The following is a 23,963-nucleotide window of genomic DNA, read 5'->3' on the forward strand; positions in this document are numbered from 1 at the left end:
CTCCAACCAATCCTGGAGCTCTCATGCTGAAAACAGCATGAGAGCTGCTCCAGGATTGGTTGGATTTGCGCTGCACCTGGAAGGAAGTCCTTCCCTTTCCTACCTGCTCCTTGTCACTCCCAGAATTGGTGCAGGGAGAGCAGCACTGGACGTAGGGCCCAGCGGCCAGCAGCATTTATGGTGAATGCCCCATCATTTAACAACTTTGCCAGCCACCCTTGCCTATATATGACCACAATACTCCTTGGTGACTTGCAATATCCTTATAATGTACGTCCAGGGGTACTTTACCCCATATATAATTAACGGGCGCTGTAAGAAGTTAACACAAATACACTAAAAACGCAATTTCCTTGGGCCTCTTAAGCTGGGGGAGCAAGAGGAGAGGGACGGTTTTCTCTCAATGGAATGGAGCACGAGGGAAGCAGTCTCACCTTGACGTCAAAGTCACCAGTGGCCGGGCACGGATGGATCACCGAGTATCATTTCACGCGTGACCTTTGCAGTTGTCAGATGAGATGACTTTTTCTTACCCCATGCACCGGCTTCGCTTCCATTCCCCTGCACAGAATGCAAACCACTGTCCCAGAAGTGAAACCGAGCTCTGCATTAATCATCGCCACTCGCCAGAGCTCCTACGCGCCCCTCTCCTGAAGCTCAGAAAGCACCAATTTAAACATGGGAGCGCGAGGCGCTTTCAGATCCCTCTACATTCTCTCTTTGACGTCCGCAATGGCGAATCGCGTCAGGATGAGAGAGACGGATCGTGTTTTGGTGCAACCTAATGGCGTCTCCCGCGCTCGCAGGATTCCATTAAAGGTTTATGCTTTTTACGGTATGTAGAATTGATGTGGCACATGAGTCGCGCGATCAATGCTTTTGTGCTATATTGTTTCAAAATTGCTTGTCCGACAACAACTCCGCAGCAAGCAAAAAAAACAGGCCTCGCGGACTACAGCATGAGAAAGGCAGAAGTGACATTTCCTGCAAGATTATATATCTATGCAAACAAAACAGATGAAACAAGATGAAAGAGCAGAAAATATGAACTACTTACTATTAGAGCTGAAAGCTTTACGCTTTCTGGGACTCTAGAACGGGCGGTGGAGCTGTAAGAGCTATAGTATTCTATAAATAATACTTCAGCCTTGTGTTGTATTTGAGTATTCTAACAACAATTTTCTTTTTTCCCGTCATTATTTGCTGCAAAACAAGGAAAAACATTAATTAGACGACCACCTACATGACCGGGAGCCTCAATTTTCCACGCCAATCTTTTTACACGACCCTCGGTTTACAAGCGCGGGAAAAATTCAGCCCTGAAAATGTGATTATGAAGAAAACATATGTGTAATCTGCGCCATAATTGTTTAGCTCCTAACAGATGGCGACCTTGAAGTCTCTCCAAAGGAGAGGGTGTTGGCACACATACAGTAATTACACTGCTTTGATGAGATTTAGACTCACTTGATTTAATTATGATATTTTCGCTGTAAGCCTAAAGAATAATCAATGGACATTCGCATCAAGCGCTAATCTTCGCGCCGGATCGCCTACCGGTGGTCACCCTTACCACTCCTGCGCACAGTGTGACTGAAGTATGATTAGGGAGAGCGAAGCAGCACCCCGCTACACCTGGACACCTGGACGCGGAGCTGAATCGAAGCAATCTGCCAGCCGACCAAGCCAAGAAAGTGCCACCTATGCAGAAACCCTACTCAAGCTGAGCCAATCATAAACTTCATGGCACAAGCATCGCCTTGAAAACTCATTGTTCTAGTTTACTCTTAGATTCAGCAGGTTTACACCTTTTTCTGCAGTTACAAGCACAGCTTCTGAAGTATTATGTTATATTTAGATTATATGTGTAGTGAACTGGCTTCTTCACGGTAGAGTAGCCGATGAACCCAAACTATGCCAGCCACGGCCGGTAGTAGATGTAACTGCAGGGTGGTGACGAGGTGAGGGGCAGGGTGGGGGGTACTAATGTATGGATTACGGACGTTAAGAGGTAAGTAAACATATAAATAAATAAAACGAATTTCGTTGCGCGCACTGCTTCGCATTTGGTGATGCAGTGCACACAACGAAATTCGCTTTAAGTCCGTAATCCATACATTACTACCCCCCACCCTGCCCCTCCCCCTTCCCACGTCACCGCCCTGCAGTTACGCCTACTACCGGCTGTGGCTGAACTATGCGTGCAACAGATAGATTTCGGAGAGCGACGGAAGGAGAGATTACCATTTAATTAAGTATCAAATGACTTAAAGAGGAAAGGAGCTTAATTGAAATGTGCCACAATCACTGAACAAGCATGACCACTTTGTTCTTTTTACCATTACTGAGCACAAGGGTCTGTGAGGAAATAGTGCAAATTTGTATGCTTTAGGAAAGCCATACTTTGCTACTGGGTATGCTTTGTGAGAAATGCAACCTCCAGTCTCCTGTCCACATTGAGCCAAACCAGCAGGTGGGCAGCAGGAGAAAAAAGACATCTCAACTTTAGTGTGCACCCTGGTATCGATCCCAAGATATTAATGGGACACAATATTGATGACAAAATATTGGGAAAAAAATATAGACAAGTATGTAAGTCAAGATTTTCTGTACTTAACACCTCATATATGTACCTACACAGTACCTATATCTTCAAGGTACGTAGATGTGGAGTTAGGAATGGTAAATCTATACTTCCCTGTATGGAGTTACCTTTCAATATTTTATCTCTCAACATTCTGTCTTCAATATTCTAGTACAACGATATTCTGGGGGCGATATTCAGTAGTACTCAACTTTAAATGGTTAGCACTTGAGTTGTTTTTACTTAGAGCCTCTGGAACTTTCTCAATATTTATTCAAATCTACCTCGGTAAACACTGCTCGAGAAACCAGTCTTGATAATCCGAAGGTCTGTACCTAAACTGGGAAGAGCAGGTACCCAAGTATCTACTATAGGGAACAGAGAGGAAGAAAGCTCTCACTCCCACATTGGATACTCGACTACCTACGTAATATTCAGCATCATTAATCACTTCCAGAATCTCTACCTTACTTACCAGATGTGGGCGGAGGATCCTAGATACTCAGGACACCTTTTTATGAGCCAGAAGGAGAAAGGACCTACAACCACCATGGTCCAGTTTTATTCGATTTTCATTTGAGGTCATTTGACCCACGCATTGATCAATGGGTATCATGAAAACCAGAGGAAATATTCATACCTTGGCAGGCAGATTTGTATTAGTAGCTGAGAGTTATAAGCATAGTTCAAGAAATGGACACCTTAGAAATTAAGCAACTTGGTTTAGATCACGGGTACTCATAGTACGACCCGCGGGCCGCCCGCGGCCCGGCAAGCCTTCCGTGGCGGCCCGCGGACCTTGAGACATCGTACCCGTGTTTTAAAAAAACATTTTTAAACAGTGTCTGCAAACAACCCCGCAGCAGCGCAGACTCGAGACTCTGCTGCTCTGTGGGGGCCGGGCGATTAATGCCATCAATAGTCAGAGTGGGGCTGCAGGGGCGCTAAGAGGTGAACAAAAGCCTCATTAACATGCAAATGGTCTTTTAAAGACCTGTGAAGTGCTCAGGTGCGGAAGTGTGTGCCCGGGAGCTCTCAGCCCGGGCTGACACCCAGGCAGGGTGAGATGGCAGAGGGAGAGGGAGGGAGACAGAGGGCGGTAGAGGGAGGGAGACAGAGGGTGTGAGGGAAGGAAAGGGAGAGAGAGAGAAACTGAGACAGCGGGAGACAGAGTAAGGGAGACGGAGTGAGAGAAGGGGAGGGAGTGAGGGGAGGGGAGTGAGGGAAGGGGAGTGAGGGAAGGGAGGGAGGGGGTGAGGGAAGGGGAGTGAGGGAAGGGGAGTGAGGGAAGGGAAGTGAGGGAGTGAAGGAAGGGGAGTGAGGGAAGGGGAGTGAGAGAAGGGGAGTGAGGGAAGGGAAGGGGAGTGAGGGAAGGAGTGAGGGAAGGGAGGGTGAGGAAGGGGGTGAGGGAGGGAGTGAGTGAGGGGAGGGAGTGAGTGAGGGAAGGAGAGTGAGGGAGATAGTGAGGGAAGGGGAGTGAGGGAGAGAGTGAGGGGAGTGAGGGAAGGGGAGTGGTGGAAGGGGAGTGAGGGAAGGGGAGTGGTGGAGGGGGAGTGAGGGAACGTGAGTGAGGGAAGGGGAGTGAGGGAAGGGGAGGGAATGAGGGAAGGAGAGTGAGGGAGGGAGGGAAGTGGAGTGAGGGAGGGAGTGAGGGCAGGGGAGTGAGGGAGGGAGTGAGGGAAGGGGAGGGAGTGAGGGAAGGGGAGAGAGGGAAGGGGAGTGAGGGAGGGAATGAAGGTGAGTGAGGGAGGGAGTGAAGGAAGGAGAGTGAAGGAAGGGGAGTGAGGGAAGGTGAGTGAGGGAAGGAGTGAGGGAGGGAGGGAGTGAGGGAAGGGGAGTGAGGGAAGGGGAGTGAGGGAGTGAAGGAAGGGGAGTCAGGTAGGGAGTGAGGGAATGGGAGTGAGGGAAGGGGAGTGAGGGAGGGAGTGAGGGAAGGGGGGGCGGGAGGGAGTGAGGGAAGGGGGGGCGGGAGGGAGTGAGGGAAGGGGAGTGAGAGGGAGGGAGAGAGGGAAGGGGAGGTAGGGAGAGGGAGGGTGAGGGAGGGAAGGAGAGGGAGGGAGAGAGAGAGAGAGATAGAGACAGACAGAGTGAGAGAGAGAGAGGGAGAGGGAGGGAGTGAGTCAGTCAGAGTGAGACAGAGGGGGAGAGAGAGGGAGAGCGAAGGGGATGGAGGGAGGGAGACAGAGAGAGAAAGAGGGGGAGAGATGTTTGTATGCCGGGTCTGGTAGCTCAGTGGACGAAGGCGTCTGCTGCAGGGACCTGTGTTCAACCTCATGGTCACAGTTTTTTTTTGTTGCTCTAGCTCCGCCTCCTCCCCCACGGACCCCACCCCCACTGGTGTGGCCCTCGGACACAAACCACACTGTAAATTTGGCCCCCGAAAGAAAGTTTGTGAGTACCCATGGTTTAGATGGTCAAATCAGTTTTAAAAAGAATAGGTGAGAGGGCCAAGCTGTGCTGGACCCTGCATGCCATTATTTGGGAAGATTTAAGAGGTCCAAATGAATCATCTGGGTTTAGTCCAGTAGGAAAGAGTTACATTATTCCCAGGCGCATCCTTGTGTACACCAGTTGCCTAATCTCCTTTGTACAGTTGTAGAGTGAATGGTGTTTAGCAGATAAGTAAGGAGAAAAAATGCGCCAACCTCACTGTCATTCACCTCTATCTTAAATCATCCAGTACTATTGTAACTACAACTCCGCACTAAGTTCAGGTTGGAAACCTTTCTTGTGCCACATTCAAAAAATGATTTTCTACAATTCATTCTTAAATTCTTGTGCCCCAATAAAGCGCTCTGATACCCGATACCTTCGGGTCAAGTTTGCGCTATATAAAACTCAGTACATTTTTTTAAATGGGTTTCAGGGTATTCACTGTTTAAGGAATACTTTTGTATTTGATTGTATTTTCTGGGGAAGCCCACAGGTCTTTTAGGGAGGGAGTAAGCAGAGGTATTTTTAGGTAAGGACAAACAGTACTGGTTAATAGAGAGCTATGTCTCCTGATAGACATGATTTAGACACACACAGCAGGAATACATTTCCTTTAAAAATACACGAGGACAGCTATCATTGGACAAACCAAATAAGTAACTTTTATCAAATAAAGGTATTTAATTTTGTGACTCTATCAGTACAAAGACCTTCAATTTTAGGGCGTGGTATAGTGATTTTAGTCAAACAAATTTCAGAGCGGGGGGCACTTCCAATATCTGATGGAAGCTAACTCATTCTCATGTTTTCCTGGTATTTAAAAGCGATAATTTGAGAAGAAACAGTCGCAATTGAGTTACAAAGACTTTGTGATGCAGAGATATGATTCTTTTCTTTATGGCATCAGTAATATGAAACTCGTCTAAAATACACAAAAGTGCTTCTGTAGTGTGCAGAAGGTATCTTTGTCTGCTCTGCCAAGACATTAATACTCAACTTTTTCAAGGAAATAGTACGGAGGTCCCTGTTTCCTTCCTTCTTTTGACTGCAACTTTCTCAGAGAACAAATTGGCCACTCTAATGTATACTGTTAAGGTACCCTTTTCCCCTTTTAAGAGCTAGGCTGAAACAAAACACACACAAGAATGGCTGAAGTGGTGCAGACTTAAAGTCACTATACCCCTCCTGCATCTGGCTGCTAACACACGGTGGACATAGTTAACCAAGCTGCATGGCTGACTCATTTTGAGACCATGATCTGTGTCTCCCATAATCCCATCTGCACAGTAGGTGGTCTGCCAGTAAGAAATAATGGATAGACATGTGGTCTACGCTCTTGCTTGCCCGATACCCTTTATCTTTTCAACGCCGCAGCTGATGATGCTGCAGCTCTAAGCCCCCTTCCTTGAGAACAAACAATGCACTGCCTTTTGAGCCTAACACCCAAATGGCATTCTGCAGGAAGGAGGTGACACCTCCCTGGCCTACAATCACTCGCTTTGCTCTTTCCTGAGAGTCGTTAGCACATCTCTCCAGGAGGGCAGAAAGCTGTGTTGTGGAGCAGACTCCATGTGTGCCCAGGAAGGCATAAGAGCTTTAAAGGAAGCAAAGTGACAGCTTTCAAAAAGCTGCCACTGCAACAAGTTACATTAATTTTGACTTGAGATACAAGTCGAGATTAATGTAATCAGTTGTTTGATACCCGTGAGTGCCCAACTTTGTTGCACCATTCAGGAATCAGCACAGCTGAGAGGTTAGGGCATAACCCTTGACTTTGCAATTGAGCGACCAAGTCTTTTCATAGTAAAATTTTTGCATGTTTCACTGCCAGGACATGTAAAACACATGTCCTGCCAAGATCATATGTTGCACCCTGCCTTTAGGGATAAGTAGGCCCGCCAGAGTGGGTGATTTACACACATCTCTAGAGGAAGTGGTGGCTTTGCCATTGCTTTCAATGGCAAAGTTGGGCTAGCAGTGCCCAAAAGCTCTACCAGTCTTCAGAGGCGGACTGGGGGACTTGTTTTACTTGAGGGACCTCCAGGGTGGCACAATCAGTGCTGCATGCCCTGGGGTATCCCTCTAGCTTACATGCCCTAAGTAACAGGATACTATTTACTAGGGACTTATAGGTAAGATACCCTTTTCCAATTGGGCACAGCCAATTCAACATACACTTTAGGATCAGAGCAGTGGCACTGAGGCCTGGTTAGCAGGCCTCAGTGCACCCGCAGAGGCTAAAACCAGCAACATCAGCCAAAAAACTGGGGGGGTGACTATACCAAAAGAGGCATTTCCTTACAAACACAAACCACGAACACCCCAACACAACAACATTCATTCATTTGCTTCTCATCCATTGCACACTTTAGAGCCTTAAAACATGACCCTCCTGCTCCACCCCAACACTAAATCTTCCACCTTCCACCCTAAACAAATGCAAATGAAAAAAAACAACATAACTCTCTTCATAAGTTAGCATCTCATTGTCTAGTACATCACAGGGCTACTCTACAAAACAACACAGCCCACAAACTAACTCTCAACCCCCATTTCCACCACCTGCACACACAAAGACCCAACAAAATGCCTTCTAAGCCTGCTGTACGAGTATCACAATATAGACAAACAACACTATTGCTATCCTGATATAGTTAATACCAACACAAATAATACACCTGCTACTAGTTCAAAGAATACTACACACTATTCTAGAAAACAAAGTCACACCACCACCAAAACACAATGTATAGACTGCCTACTAGTAAATGCTCGGTCACTCTAAAAAACAAGCACCACATCTATGACCTACTCACTGATACACTACCTGACTTACTGTTCATACCTGAATCATGGTTGGGAGATGACTTGGCTTCAGTGTTGCATGTAACTGTTCCTCCAGGTTATAAAACTGTCATGCAAAACCATGCAGGCAAACGAGAAGGCTGACTAGCTGATATATTCAAAGAAACAATAAATCTCACCACAACTAACAATGTTTCCATACAAGGTTATGAGACCCTCATCACAAGATGTAGCCCTACACCAGCTTCCTCTTGCAAATTCCCCTTTCTTTACAGACCACTGGCTGGCAATGCAGCATCCCTGGACACATTTCTAGACACAGTTTCAAACCTTATGACATTACACTCCAACCAATGCATCCTTGGTGACCTAAAAAGATGGTTTGACAAAGCCAATGTGCCCCATCCAAGAAATATCATCACTGGCCTAGACAAACTGAACCTATATAAGATCATCCACAAACACACACACACATCACTAGACACTTCCTAGATGTCATTTTTGCAATTCAAGAACTAGTTACATTGCAAAGGATTACTCCAGTCACATGATCTGGTAGCTTTCCAACATAAAACACCACAAATCACCACACCTAAGGCCACCTTACATGCAACCACATATCGACTGTGGATCAAACTAAATTTTGAGTACTTAGAAACACAACTAACATCTACGACACAATACATTCTGTTTAGAAACTCTATCAGTGGCTTCTGGGAGCTACTGATATTCTAAAACCACTCAAAACAAAACATGTGAAAAGAAAACAAGCACCGTGGATGAATGCAGAACTAAAAAACAACAAATTGCAAAGCTGCAACTCACCTTACACAAAACAAATAACAATTGAGACAAACATCACCCACATAAACTTAGCATAAACTTAGCAGAATATCCAAATCAACAATCAAAAAAGAAAAAAAAGATAGAATTAAAAATGCAAAATGTTCAAATAAAGAATTTTATATAACTATCACTGAATTTCGTAAACCTAAATGTACAGAAGGAACTAAGCTCATTTTGAAGCATTAACTGACAAACTGGCTATTCATTACACAACCAAAGCAGACATGTTGAACACTATTTGAAACAAAGGAAAACCACCAGCCCCAACCCAGTTCCAACAATCCCACCCAAAAGAAGTCTAACCCAGCCTTTTAATTCCTTCAAACAACTATCAGAAACTGAATCTATGGATCTTGTCAAAGCAAGCAGGCCAGCTGGCTTGCTGCTCTTCTGACCCTTGTCCAATGTACATCTTCAAGAACCAGGTATAACAACCATAAATAATTCTTTAACTATAGAAGTCTTTCCAGAAGACTTAAAAGAGGCTTACATACACCAATTCTTAAAGAAAACAAACCTGGATCCACATAACCCCAACAACTATAGACCGATTACAAATGGACCTTTCCTGGGCAAACCAATAAAAAGAGCAGCATTTTTTATTTTTTTTATTTATTTGAAGCTTATAGAGCGCACAGCTACCTCCGACGGAGGTGTCCCGGCGCTAGAATTACATGATTATCCCCATAAAGAGAGACCAGAATCAAATCATACAGAGGGTCTAAGAAAGCGCAATAGATCGTGCCCGATCCTACCGCTTAGTGAACAGCCAGGTTTTGAGTTTGCGACGAAAGATAGGCTCAGATTCGCAAAACCTGAGGTCAAGGGGGAGACCGTTCCAGAGCTTGGCGGCAGTGACGGTGAAGGATCTGCCGCCAGTCCGAGAAAGCTTGAATCTAGGAACCATCAGCAGACGCAGATTGTTGGATCTGAGATGTCTGACTGAGGCAGAAATTTTGAGACGCTTTCTCAAATATAACGGGCCAATTCCATGTATAGCCCGAAATGTCAGGATCAGTATTTTGAAATCAATGCGTCGTAGAATGGGGAGCCAGTGAAGCTCTTGTCGATAGGCTCTGACTGAAGTACGGGCAGGGATGTTACCGATAAGCCGGGCTGCCGCATTTTGGACTATTTGCAGGTGATCAATGAGGTAGAGGGGGGCACCTGCATATAGACTGTTGGCATAGTCTAAATGGGTAGTGATAAGAGCCTGAACCACAGTTTTACGAGAAGATTGAGGGAGGAAAGGAAAGATTTTCCGGAGCATACGTAGTTTGGAGAAACAGGACCCTACAACTTTGTTGACTTGAGCACTTCCAGACAAGGAATTGTCAAAAGTGAAGCCAAGATTGCGAGCTGCCTGCACAGGAGAGGGAGGGGGATTCAAGATGGGAGGCCACCAAAGGATTGCAGGAGGGGGAGATTTCTTACTAAAGAAAAGAACCTCCGTTTTATCGGTGTTCAGGGCAAGATGATTAGCTGACATCCAGGTACAGATGTTTCCAAGGCAGTTTCTAAAATTGGAGAAGAGGGAGTCAGAATGGTCTCGGAATGAAAAAATAAGCTGAGTATCATCAGCATAGGAGACCACCCTGACCCCCCAGGACTCCACTACTTTGGCCAAAGGAGCCACATAAACATTAAATAGTAGTGGACTCAAAGCAGAGCCCTGGGGCACTCCGCACAGGAGAGGTTTGTCCTCGGATTCAAAAGGGTGCATCATGACCCTTTGAGAGCGACTAGACAAGAAAGAGGTGATCCATGCCAGCACTGTCCCACCGACCCCTAGCTGTTGAAGGCGGGTGGTAAGTATTTTATGGGAGACAGTATCAAAAGCCGCGGATAGGTCGAGGAGGACCAACATGGCCTCCTCGCCCCTATCCACTGATTCCCTGATAATTTCAGAGACTTCAAGCAGTGCGGTCTCAGTGCTAAAACCGGACCTGAAGCCGGACTGAGAGTCATGAAGCAGCTGGTTAGACTCTAGGTACACTGCCACTTGTTTCTGTACCACCTTCTCCAAAATTTTAGCAGGTTTAGGCAGAAGCGAGATGGGGCGATAGTTGCTAAAAAGTAAGGGGTCGGCACCAGGTTTTTTCAATATGGGGACAAGCCTAGCCTGTTTCCAAACTGAGGGAAAATGACCATGTGACAAAGAAGAATTCCAGATGGAAAGAAACGGGTTCACTAGAATAGGGGCAAGAATGCCCATGACTTTGGCCGGGACAGGGTCCAGAGGGGAACCAGACTTAACATTGCGTAGCAAAGCTAACGCAAGGTCTGGAGTTAGCTCAGTGAAAGAATTAAAGGAGCAAGAGGAGGGAAAAAAATAGTCATCAGAGTGGACCGGAGTCATTGCAAAGGAAGAGGAGAGTTTAACTATCTTTTCTTGAAAAAAATCAGATAATCCATTACAAAGATCTTGTGAAGGGGTACAAAGGGATTTTGACGCAGGGGGGTGAACAAAATCTTTTACAATAGAAAAAAGAGTTTTTGAAGAATTCTGCGCCTGCTGAATAAGATTGGAGAAGTAGGTTCTCATAGAGGAGCGTTTAAGTTTATGGAATGCATTCAGGGCAGATTTGTAAGCCAATTTGGCTGAGGGATCATAGTTGAGTCTCCATTTACGTTCCAACCGCTTGCATTTACTCTTCTCTTCGCGTAGCAAAGGAGAAAACCAGGGGGCAGAGGGACGGGATCTGGAGGAGGTGACAGGAGCAAGAGGGGAAACCAGGTCAAGTGCATCGGAAAGAGACGAGTTCAGTCTCAAGGTTTCAGAATCGAGGTCATTTTGCTGATTAAGGTGAAAATGAAAATGAGCCTCCAAGGAGACACAAGTGACTTTGGTCCATTTGCGTCTTGTTCCTTGATTAAGGGGAATAGGGGGAGGGGGGGAAGGGGCCGAGAAAGAGAAAGGAATAAGAAAGTGATCGGTCCAAGTCAAAGGGATGGGGGAAAAAGTAGAAAGAGAAGGAAGATTAGAAAAGATGAGGTCAAGTGTATGACCGGCTATATGGGTCGGACCGGTTACCAATTGGGGCAGGGTGAGACCTTGTAGGGTATCTAACAGGGAGGATGCAAGAGTGCAGGAAGGATTATCGATGTGAATATTGAAATCTCCTAAAACAGTGAAATGGGGATGTTTAAGCGAGAAATCAGCAATAGTATGCATCAAAGTGGTCAGGGAGGAAGTGGTAACCGCAGGGGGGTTATAGACTAGTATGCCTGCACAGATGGTACCCGCAGGGTCCATTATTATAAAATGAGCGGCTTCAATAAGGCCCAGGTTGGGGATTTTTGTCAAATTAAATTTAAGATGGGATTTAGCGACAATCGCAAGACCCCCACCGGTCTTAGAATTGTCTCGGTTGATGCCAGTGAGACAGTAGCCAGGGGGAGTAGCCAAGGTGATGTCCGGATTGGAGGAGTCTTTTATCCAGGTTTCGGTGAGAAATAATAAATCCCAATTATGGGTGTCAAGGGATAGCCAGATGTCATGGGCATGGGCTGGAAGAGATCTGCAATTGAGTAGTGCGGCCTTTAGTATGGTAGGAGGCTGTTTGTTAATAATTGAGTGACGTAACGGTGCTTTAGATACCAAGGGAAGGGAAAAATTACACTGAGGGCAGGAATAGATAACATTTTCTAGGTTAGCGGTATTACAGCAGGTAAAGGGAACACAAATTGCATGACGGAGGTGACGCAGTTGCTGTGAGGACCAACAGATTTTAGAGGCAAATGGGGCAGGGGTACTGGCGCTGGGCGCGGGTCCGGCGCGGACGGGAAGGCCCCTTCCTTATATCCATGTCCAGCTGGGGGATGGGAGGAGGGTGGGAGGCGTCCAGGAGCTGGAACGCTACCCTGCCTCCCCCCAAGATGGCGGTTCCGTTTTACCCAGCCGGCGAGAGCGCTGCGCTCGGCTGCACCGGTAAAGGACTGATGATCGGGACCCCTGTGACGACTAGATCTCGTCAGAACATGCAGGCGGTCAGTATCCGAAAATTAAAAGCTCACGATTAAGATATGTACAATTTTAAAAATAAGCCGGTCAGCGTGACTGTAGGAGGTAGTCAATCACCACACAAACAGTTCAAGGCTTAAATTCACACACTCTCACACAATAAAGGTTTGGAAATGGCTTTAGCAAAAGAAATGCCCCCGGCTTCCGCCTCAGGGGAGAACAGGTAATCTAAATGCAGTAAACACAAGCACTCCTTATGTAGTGAGGGAGGGCGGGAGGCGTCCAGGAGCTGGAACGCTACCCTGCCTCCCCCCAAGATGGCGGTTCCGTTTTACCCAGCCGGCGAGAGCGCTGCGCTCGGCTGCACCGGTAAAGGACTGATGATCGGGACCCATGTGACGACTAGATCTCGTCAGAACATGCAGGCGGTCAGTATCCGAAAATTAAAAGCTCACGATTAAGATATGTACAATTTTAAAAATAAGCCGGTCAGCGTGACTGTAGGAGGTAGTCAATCACCACACAAACAGTTCAAGGCTTAAATTCACACACTCTCACACAATAAAGGTTTGGAAATGGCTTTAGCAAAAGAAATGCCCCCGGCTTCCGCCTCAGGGGAGAACAGGTAATCACCAAGATGTCACAGTTCATTAAAGACTACTCCATACTTTCGGGCTTTCAAACAGGATTCCATCCAGGTGCCCTCTTTGCCATCTGGGATGGCCTTAAAACACAGTAAACCAGAAAGGGGAGCTGCACTCTTTCTCCTGTACCTTTCAGCTGCCTTCTACACATCATAGCACTGTAATCCAAAGACTCTACAAATCCGGCCTCACAATTGCATCACATCTTACCTTCAAAAGAGAACAAATGTCATCCATACTCCACCTTTCTCATCCAAATCATTCTTCACAAAAGCAGGGGTCCCTCAAGGCTCCATTGCCTCGACCATGCTTTTCAACATCTACATGAAGTCATTACCAGCAATGATCAATGAATTTCATCACATATGTTATAATTACACAGATGACACACAAAGATCTGTTAAACAGGAAAGCCCCAAAGATATTGGAAACTCAAAAATATTCTGTTTCCTCTGAGCCACTGATCAGTGGAGCCATCTCAAATTGAATGCGTCCAAAACTAAAAGATCTGGGACCACCCCCTAAAGTATCGAAGGAAGTAAGAAACCTTGAAATTACCATGTTATCCAAGCTATTGATGAATTCACAAGTGGATAAGTTAGCAAGATGAAGCTTCATTACTATGAAAACCCTGTGACACATCTTTCCCCACCTAGAAATTCCACACTAGGTCCAAGCTGCTATCTCTCTGTACTGTCTAAACATGAATATACCAATGGCCTCTGCCATGGATCATCCATAGAACTATGAAAAGACTACTACAGATTCAGAACTCTGCCGCCAGACTACTCCTACTCCTACATGTAAAACCACAAGCCCACATCTCCCCTGCCGTGAGGGCCCTACAATGGTAACCAGTTGCCAGAAGAGCCATCTTAAGCACGCGTTGTATCACTCACATAGCAATAGATGGAACAGGACCGCTTTAACAAGGAATAAAATCCCCAAATAAATGCAACAAAGGAACCCCTGCTCCAGATTGGCATCTCCCCTCAAAACCTCGGCATGCAAGAAAAAAGCCAAAGGTGGTATATCTTTATCGATTCAAGCAGCCAAACTATGGAATTCCCTACCTCCAAACATAAGATCCACGGATAAATAGTTTATCTTCAGAAGACTACTCAAGAGACAAGATTACCTTTCTCAAAACACAAATGTACAGCATATGCCTGTGTATGTAAAAATGTATAATCTGATTATATATGTGTAGTTAGATAGTTGCATGTCTTTGTACAAACCTATATATACTACGTATTGTTTAAAAATATATAGATATTCTTATAGGTCTGCTTAACAAATGTATATATATATATATATTTTTTTTCAGCACAGAGCCTCATATGCTGATTTAACCTGCCTATTGATCCGGAACCTACTAAGGACAGAAAGTAAGCCTAAATATTACAAATAAACACTTGAACTTACCAGAAAAGACTAACAAACGCTCGCATTAGGAACTCTTTTTCCCAGCATCCACTAATTAACTGCACTGAGCATACGCCCACCAGAGGGTAGCAATGATGACAAATAAAGCTGAAATTCAAACACAGTGCGAGACTCAGGTGTTTGGTTTGTGGCAGCCCTAGAAGAAGGGATTTGTAATCCTGAAACGTGTTGGCTTTAAAAATGAAAAGGCGCACGTAAGCAGGTTGCATTTGGAAGCCGTATGGGGAGGCTCGGTCGAGTGACCTCCTAAATGCTCCAGGGCACTTTTGGATACTATATATATGTATATGATACTATATATATATAATGGTTTGCAGGGTAATCGCGGCAAACAAAGAAAATCGGCAAAATTCAACATCTCCCACTGAAGGGATATTACTGTGAGGTTGCTTTGACTACAGGTACCAGAAGGCTCGCTGTTGCAAGACATTGTCACACCCACTGGAGGGTAACTATGGAGACCTAAATGAGCAGTTACTTGGCACCTGGAAATCCATTTGCAGCTTCGTGATTTTGGCCGGGCTCCTCCTCTGATGAAAGCCTAAGTGAGGCTGAAATGCATAAGGACAATCGGAGCGCAAAAAGAAACGAAATAAAGGCTGTTAACCTACCGCGATGTGTGCGGCTCATTTCTTCCCTTTGGGAGAGGTTTTTGTGATTTATGACGGTCTGGTCCGACCGTGGAGCAACGCACCACCAACTAATGAGCGCCGCAGCTGCTCGAAAAGGACCTCGTGTGAAAATCCGCCGAAGAGCAATTAGAGCAGCGGCTGCCGCCGGGGACTGTTCCCTGTTATGGACTCGAGCAAACTTGAAAATGGTTTGCAGGGTAATCGCGGCAAACAAAGAAAATCGGCAAAATTCAACATCGCCCACTGAAGGGATATTACTGTGAGGTTGCTTTGACTACAGGTACCAGAAGGCTCGCTATTGCAAGACATTGTCACACCCACTGGAGGGTAACTATGGAGACTTAAATGAGCAGTTACTTGGCACCTGGAAATCCATTTGCAGCTTCGTGATGTTGGCCGGGCTCCTCCTCTGATGAAAGCCTAAGTGAGGCTGAAATGCATAAGGACAATCGGAGCGCAAAAAGAAACGAAATAAAGGCTGTTAACCTACCACGATGTGTGCGGCTCATTTCTTCCCTTTGGGAGAGTTTTTTGTGATTTATGACGGTCTGGTCCGACCGTGGAGCAACACACCACCAACTAATGAGCGCCGCAGCTGCTCGAAAAGGACCTTGTGTGAAAATCCGCCGAAGGGCAATTAGAGCAGCGGCTGCCGCCGGGGACTGTTCCCAGGTATGGACTCGAGCAAACTTGAAAATGGTTTGCAGGGTAATCGCGCCAAACAAAGAAAATCGGCAAAATTCAACATCGCCCACTGAAGGGATATTACTGTGAGGTTGCTTTGACTACAGGTACCAGAAGGCTCGCTATTGCAAGACATTGTCACACCCACTGGAGGGTAACTATGGAGACTTAAATGAGCAGTTACTTGGCACCTGGAAATCCATTTGCAGCTTCGTGATGTTGGCCGGGCTCCTCCTCTGATGAAAGCCTAAGTGAGGCTGAAATGCATAAGGACAATCGGAGCGCAAAAAGAAACGAAATAAAGGCTGTTAACCTACTGCGATGTGTGCGGCTCATTTCTTCCCTTTGGGAGAGGTTTTTGTGATTTATGACGGTCTGGTCCGACCGTGGAGCAACGCACCACCAACTAATGAGCGACGCAGCTGCTCGAAAAGGACCTAGTGTGAAAATCCGCCGAAGGGCAATTAGAGCAGCGGCTGCCGCCGGGGACTGTTCCCAGGTATGGACTCGAGCAAACTTGAAAATGGTTTGCAGGGTAATCGCGCCAAACAAAGAAAATCGGCAAAATTCAACATCGCCCACTGAAGGGATATTACTGTGAGGTTGCTTTGACTACAGGTACCAGAAGGCTCGCTATTGCAAGACATTGTCACACCCACTGGAGGGTAACTATGGAGATTTAAATGAGCAGTTACTTGGCACCTGGAAATCCATTTGCAGCTTCGTGATGTTGGCCGGGCTCCTCCTCTGATGAAAGCCTAAGTGAGGCTGAAATGCATAAGGACAATCGGAGCGCAAAAAGAAACGAAATAAAGGCTGTTAACCTACCGCGATGTGTGCGGCTCATTTCTTCCCTTTGGGAGAGGTTTTTGTGATTTATGACGGTCTGGTCCGACCGTGGAGCAACGCACCACCAACTAATGAGCGCCGCAGCTGCTCGAAAAGGACCTCGTGTGAAAATCCGCCGAAGGGCAATTAGAGCAGCGGCTGCCGCCGGGGACTGTTCCCAGTTATGGACTTGAGCAAACTTGAAAATGGTTTGCAGGGTAATCGCGGCAAACAAAGAAAATCGGCAAAATTCAACATCGCCCACTGAAGGGATATTACTGTGAGGTTGCTTTGACTACAGGTACCAGAAGGCTCGCTATTGCAAGACATTGTCACACCCACTGGAGGGTAACTATGGAGACTTAAATGAGCAGTTACTTGGCACCTGGAAATCCATTTGCAGCTTCGTGATGTTGGCCGGGCTCCTCCTCTGATGAAAGCCTAAGTGAGGCTGAAATGCATAAGGACAATCGGAGCGCAAACAGAAACGAAATAAAGGCTGTTAACCTACCGCGATGTGTGCGGCTCATTTCTTCCCTTTGGGAGAGGTTTTTGTGATATATATATTACCTACTGGCGGTCGCCAGTAGGTAGTTATAGTTAGGATCGATTTCCATAGGGAAATCGCAACATTCTATTTGGAATAACTTTGGCGCCGGTTGAGGAATCAGCCTTAATTATTCAGCAACTTTGCCTCGTGGCGCTCCGCTCCTTCCCTGAAAGTTTGGGGGGGATTCGTCAAGCGGGGGCCGAGATAAAAGGGGGGTCCCAAAACATGTTTTCCCCATGTTAATTTCCATAGGGCGGTTTGTCGCACTTTTAGCTCGAACGGCTGAATGGATTTTCACCAAACTTGGCAAAATTGTAGGGACTGGTAGCCCGATGTGCCTTTGCTATGTCTCAAGATATGTGGTCCAGAGGATTTTGAGTAATTTAGGTTAAAAAAAATGTATATATCTGTAAGCGCGCTCCGGTGCGCGTACCGGGGAGCGCTCCGGGCGCGCCACGCGACCTGCGCACGGGAAGCTGATTGGCTCTCGGGTGTCTGTAAACATTCGAAACAGTTCGCAGCGGCCGCCATCTTGTGTCTCGGTAGGATCGAGACACAAGAGGTGGTAAAAACAAAAGGGAAAATAATGAAAAGGGGGCAGGGTACACCCCCCCTGACCCTCTAGGTTTGATGTGGGGGCCATAAAAGGGTCCCTCGGGTAAAAAAAAAGAAATTTAGTTTTTTTTCGATTTTCGCGGGGGGAGCACCCGGTACGCGCACCGGGGAGCGTACCGGGGAGCGAATCAAAAAAAAAAGAGATTGCCAGAGTGCTAAACATTTTAGCAATTTTTTATAAATGGGAGGTAGTTCTGAAAAGAACTTTTTTGTAATTGTTTTTGTTGTTTTATATTTTTTTAATTTTTCTGAACATTTTTTTTTGTTGTATTTTTTTTGGTTTTTTTGGGCGGAACAACGAAAAAACAGGCATTAGAAAGGGCTCAACAGGAGCAAAAAAAAAAAATTTACTTCTTGGGGTGTTTTGAGCACTTGTGGTTTTCAAATGCTCTATTATTTAAAATGATACTCCTCTCCCCATAAGAAATTAATGCACCACAATAAATGCACACTAGCTTCATGTGCACAAAATTCTTTTGAATACTTGGGACCGTCTCCCTCGCCTTTGGTCCCGATAGAGTTTCCTGTGACGATGTACTGGCCACAGGAGTTGGTGGGTTATCCTGGAGGTAACGCACCTCAGCAACGCTATAATTGATTGGATGCCACCTCTGCATGTGGCGGTGCATAGTATAGTTTCCAAAACTATACTTTTTGTCTGTGCCTCGGGACAGAACTGCATGGCAAATGAGGCATGTCACGTACCGGGCATTGACCTTTTTTTGCTCTCGAGGGCAAGAAAAAAATTGCCATATAAAATGGTCTCTGTGGTGGGATTGCCGGGGCTCTTCACGCAAGAACTGCCTCGGCTCTACCTCCTCTTCCTCTTCTTCTTCCTCTTCCTCTGGGTTTGGAAGGAACTGTGCAGGTGGTCCTTCCTTCCTAGGTGGTTGTGGTGGTGGTGGGGGTCCACTAGCTGCAGCTACTACAGATGCCATGACTGAACAAGCAGAAACAGGTCTTCCTCTCACAAAGATGAAAGTCAGAGTGAGGAAAAAAGGTGGGGTTTTCATCATTTGGGGAAAAAAAAGTGTTCTGGACCAATGAAAAGTGTTATTTTCAAGTCACATGATCCAAGCTTTCATCATTTGGAAACCAAAACTGATCTGCACCAATGAAAAGTGTTATTTTCAGATCACATGACCCGATGCGCTTACGCTACGTGCCCCGGGGCGCGTCGCGTAAGCGCGTCATGACGTTGCGCGATCGTATGCGATCACGTGATTCCGGGTGCGCTTACGCAGTGCGTCATATGATGCATCACGCGACTACGCGAAACGTCATGATGTTGTTTTCGTTCGCGGGAATAGCGCTCTCGGGACGCTCCCCGGTACGCGCCCCGGGGCGCGCCGTAACATTGCGCTTACCCGTGCGTTCACCGGTACGTGCCCCGGGAGCGCTCCGGGGCGCGTACCAGGGCAAACAATAAAAAATATATATATATTTACACAATTTAAAATTCGTTATTAAAATTATTACTTTTCATACCTATAGAGATTTGCTATTAAAAAACCAATGAAATTCACTGAAAAAACCATAGGTTTCACCCCAGTTATAGTTAGGAATTAGCATTTAAAAAACCTATTAAATTCACTGAAAAAACCATAGGTTTTACACCAGTTATAGTTAGCTGGAAATTTTACTCGCATAAAACCATTGAAATTCCCACGTTATAGTTAGTTGGACTCACTATAACTTGCGCGTGCAATGCACTGCTGATGACGTCACATATTACATCACTCATGACATGGTCAGTGACATCACTCATGACATGACTGATGACACCATCATTGTGACAGAGTGACAGACCTCCTTTCACTGTAATGTAACCCTTGAAACACATATTCAAAAATAGAAACTAAAAGTTTTTTAAATGCTAATTCCTAACTATAACTGGGGTGAAACCTATAGTTTTTTCAGTGAATATATATATACATATAATTTTATGCTTAACATGTATAAAGGTCACTGCACAGTCCACATAGAAGTTATTTGATTATATGCTTATGGGTCTCTATTTTATTTTATTTTTTCTAGCACAGCCTCATTGTACCACTAGGATCTCCCTAATAACCCTCTCTAGACTCTTCCCTTCTCTGACTCAACCCAAACCTGATTTTACAGCTATGATCTCCAAAATAACACTTTCTAGATTCTTCCCTCCTTATTTTTACTTATTCCAATCCTCATTTTACTACTATAATCTCCCTAAGAACCCTTTCGAAACTATTCCCTCCTCTATCCCTCCTTTGACAAATCCCAAACTTCCTTTTACTACTATGATCTCCCAAATAACACTTTCTAGAATCTTCCCTCCTCTTCCTATTCAATCCCACTAGCAGGCTCACATGTCTACCACTCAAATTAACACCTTCTCTTTCCTTATACTAATCCATCACTAATTCACTTTTGGGTCTGGAATAGCATGCTATTCACTGAAAAGCACTTCAACGCCTTGTCAGAGGTAGTACGCGTTATATAAATACAATTACAACTGCAATTCGAACACCATCCAGTAAGTAATAAATTACACAGTGCAACTGAGATCATGGCCTAATAGATTTACTGGACTTGTTTCACTAATTATAAATGTATGATTATTTATAGCTGAGCCTATTTTTACAGATATGTTTGCTGACAACTTACTAGTTACCTGTTTATTTGAAATAACTACTACCTTGACTTGTTCTCAGTGAGAGGGATAGATTTAGAACTACCACTGGTTTAAAAAGGGAACGGATAGCCCCCGTATCAACCCAAAGTGATACAGGCTGGCCATTCTCTTCCAAGCATACAATCATCCTCCTTCCTCAGGCACCATCACTGTGTAAGACTCAGTCCCAAAGGAAATGTTAATGTGGAAATTGATACATTCATCGATGAAAATGAAATCTCGTTCTTTTTAACAGAATCGTCTGTTGTGAACTCCACATCAACCTCGACTCGCAAATACCACATCAACCTTGACTCGCAAATATGTAGTCAAGCAGGCCCTGAGACCAAGGCCCGGGATTGCGGATTGATAAGTCGCAGGTGGGAGGGTGCATAGATGGCAGGCAAACGTTTGGTAAGGAAACACTTGATCAATCCCACAGACAGAGACAGCAACATTACAAGGGTCAAGGAAGATTGCCTCAATAAAGCACACATGGCCAGAGGGGATACTTGTGGTACTAAAACACCATAAAAAGTCAGATGCCACATGAGTTAGGAACAGATAGCCAATCAGGACTTAGCACATGTAGTGATCACACACTCACCATTTTGTACATATGGCTATGTTATCCACTGGCTACATTGTGTCCATGCAAGGTCAAGACCCACCTCTGGTAACTACTAGACAATTAATTTACAACTCCAAAGACAGCAACCAACATTCCTCACCATATATGGCATGACGGAAACTTTTATTACCCCTGATGTTTTATATAAAAGAAGTTCACATACTGCTTGTAAATTGAGATAGTCTTCAGACTGCCTGTAACTGTTCTCCCGGGCGTAACATTTAAAAAAAAAACTGTTCCTGTATTGCCAAACGCCTCTTGGGATTTTGAACGCAAGTAAGAGAACTCAAAGTGTAGTTGCACTTTATGGAAAAGTGTCACTAATTACTGATTGTTTCATTTGAGATTGAGCTCACTGTTGCGGATATCTCAAATCCTGTGGCAATCCCATTCCATTAGTCTGCATTTGAAGTTGGAAAACTGGAGCTCAAGGCATAGTTCCTTTGAACTGCCTTGTATTCTACATGATCTGCACAGGTGCCGATGGGGCTGGGACCATTGACTATGCCATACCATTCTGTGTCACTGAAGTCATGCTTTGCTGCATGGTATTCATTTGAGGTATCATCTGCATTCCATTTGCTAATTGTTTTACATTAGGTAACTTCTTTTCTCAACAACCATCTTTATCACAAATGTGACAAGCTCCAAATTTCATCTGAACATTGTCACATTGTTTTTTTGGTGTGTTTTAAAAAAAAAAATGTATTCCTCATTCGCCTCTAACCACAGCTAACATGAAATCCATAAGCTGCCGCTGTTACTCCAAAAGGAGAAGTAGGCCCAACGATTCGATCTTGGCCCTCAGCACTACCAGCAGCATACCTACTTCATCCTAGTTGCTGCCCTCCCGTTGTTACAGAGGAGGGTGGTTGCACTCTCTTCAGGGATAAACCAGGGCTAGTGTCACTGGTCGTTACGAGCTTAGACAGTGCCTGAGAGCTCCCTTGAGGCTTAATCATAGGACACCAAAAACAAACAAACAAAAAATTGTACAGTCAGACTGCTGTCCAGTTTAGTAGATTGTTCCAAATGATCTTCTTCTTAGAATTTTTCAACCGAATCAAATCCATTTTAGAGGTTTTATATAAGGAAGACAACCACTCCGAATGTTCGGGAGATGTTACTTCAGCCCATCTCTTACCAATTTTACATTGTTATTAATACCTTAATTTCTGAACAGAAATCGTTTCCTCCAACTCCTGGGAGACCCTGAAATTGCACACCAGGAGCTTGAAAACACACTGTCCACCATTCTAAAAATCGGAGTTTGCACCAACATCAACTTCTCTTTAGTGGAGTTCTTTTTCAACTCAACTCACAATAATTACTACAATAATTTGCGTAAGCAAGAATCTCATCCAACAATTTTGCTTGCCACCACTTCACATTCTGATGAATCTGTGAGCTCAACTCCAGACGCAAACCCAAAACAAAATCGGAAACAAATCCTGGAGCTCCTTTCTTTCTTGGATCATCTTATCCACTGTGTTGCTTGTAAATCTGCAACAATCTCTCATAATACGCATGGATTGAGTTATCTGCATTTGAGTTGATCTAATACTTTTGACCAATTAACCTGTTTTGCTGGAACCTTTTTTTTAAATGCTTAATTACATGAGCACATTTTTTCATGCCTATTGGTGAGGGCTTGTAACAAGGACATCTCTATGTGGTTCTCCCTCTGACCCAAAAGGCACAATTATTGAAAATAATGCATCCAAATCTTCCTAAAGCCCTTTTGAAACAGTCACAATCCTGTCCACTAATTCATACCATTTTTACAGCTTCTTCATAAGTTTTGGAAACCCCCTGGGTGTAGGAGAGTGGGGTCTGCAATCCCATGGCCACCCCAGATTTTCGCTTTTTGCTTCACTGATTTACGACATTCCCTGGCTGTGGGCCTGCTAATCAGACCCACAGCCTAGCTGTTCTCTCTCTAAATTACAACCATGTACCTTAGGTGCATTTTACCAATTGGTACTGGGCCACCTTATCAGTCCCTGTACAGCATACCTTAGGTATCCAGGGCATAGGTGTACCCAGGGCCTACCAGGGGCTGAAGCATGTATTATGCCACCCCTGGCTGGCCACCCAAACAGACACAACTGGCTGCACGACAGCTGGGGCAAGGTGGTGTAATCACCCTTTGCTTTAGATATAGTATACCTATATCTAAACCTAAAATGGACACATATATTCCTATCAGTCACTACTATGGCAGGCCTTATCAATCCTGAAGGCAGAGTGCTTGGAATTATGTGAGATGGTGCTCTGGCATGAGCTGAGCCCGTTTGCAGCTTGCGGAACAAAGTCCAAATAGCTGTTCCATGATAACGCTATACCATATACTCTTAAGTGCATTATAATCCTCGCGGTTAAATGCTAACTTTGGTATAGCATTATCAAAACATGTCGAGTAAGGTGTCATACGAATTGGAATACTACTCCCTCGCCAATTCTGGCGACGGGGGTAGCATTCCACCCTTCTAGAGGGACACGACATGTATGTAACTGTGAACCCCGGTTAAAGTTAACTCGAGCCTTGGCATCACAAAATGGATGCTGCCACCACAGACACAAGTCTGACCTCCTGCTGCTGGGAGTCCTTCCAGCGAGGGAGGCTTGGACAAAGGGTTTACTGCCTT

This window comes from Lissotriton helveticus, chromosome 8 (genome assembly GCF_964261635.1).
Source record: "Lissotriton helveticus chromosome 8, aLisHel1.1, whole genome shotgun sequence".
Lineage (NCBI taxonomy): Eukaryota > Metazoa > Chordata > Amphibia > Caudata > Salamandridae > Lissotriton > Lissotriton helveticus.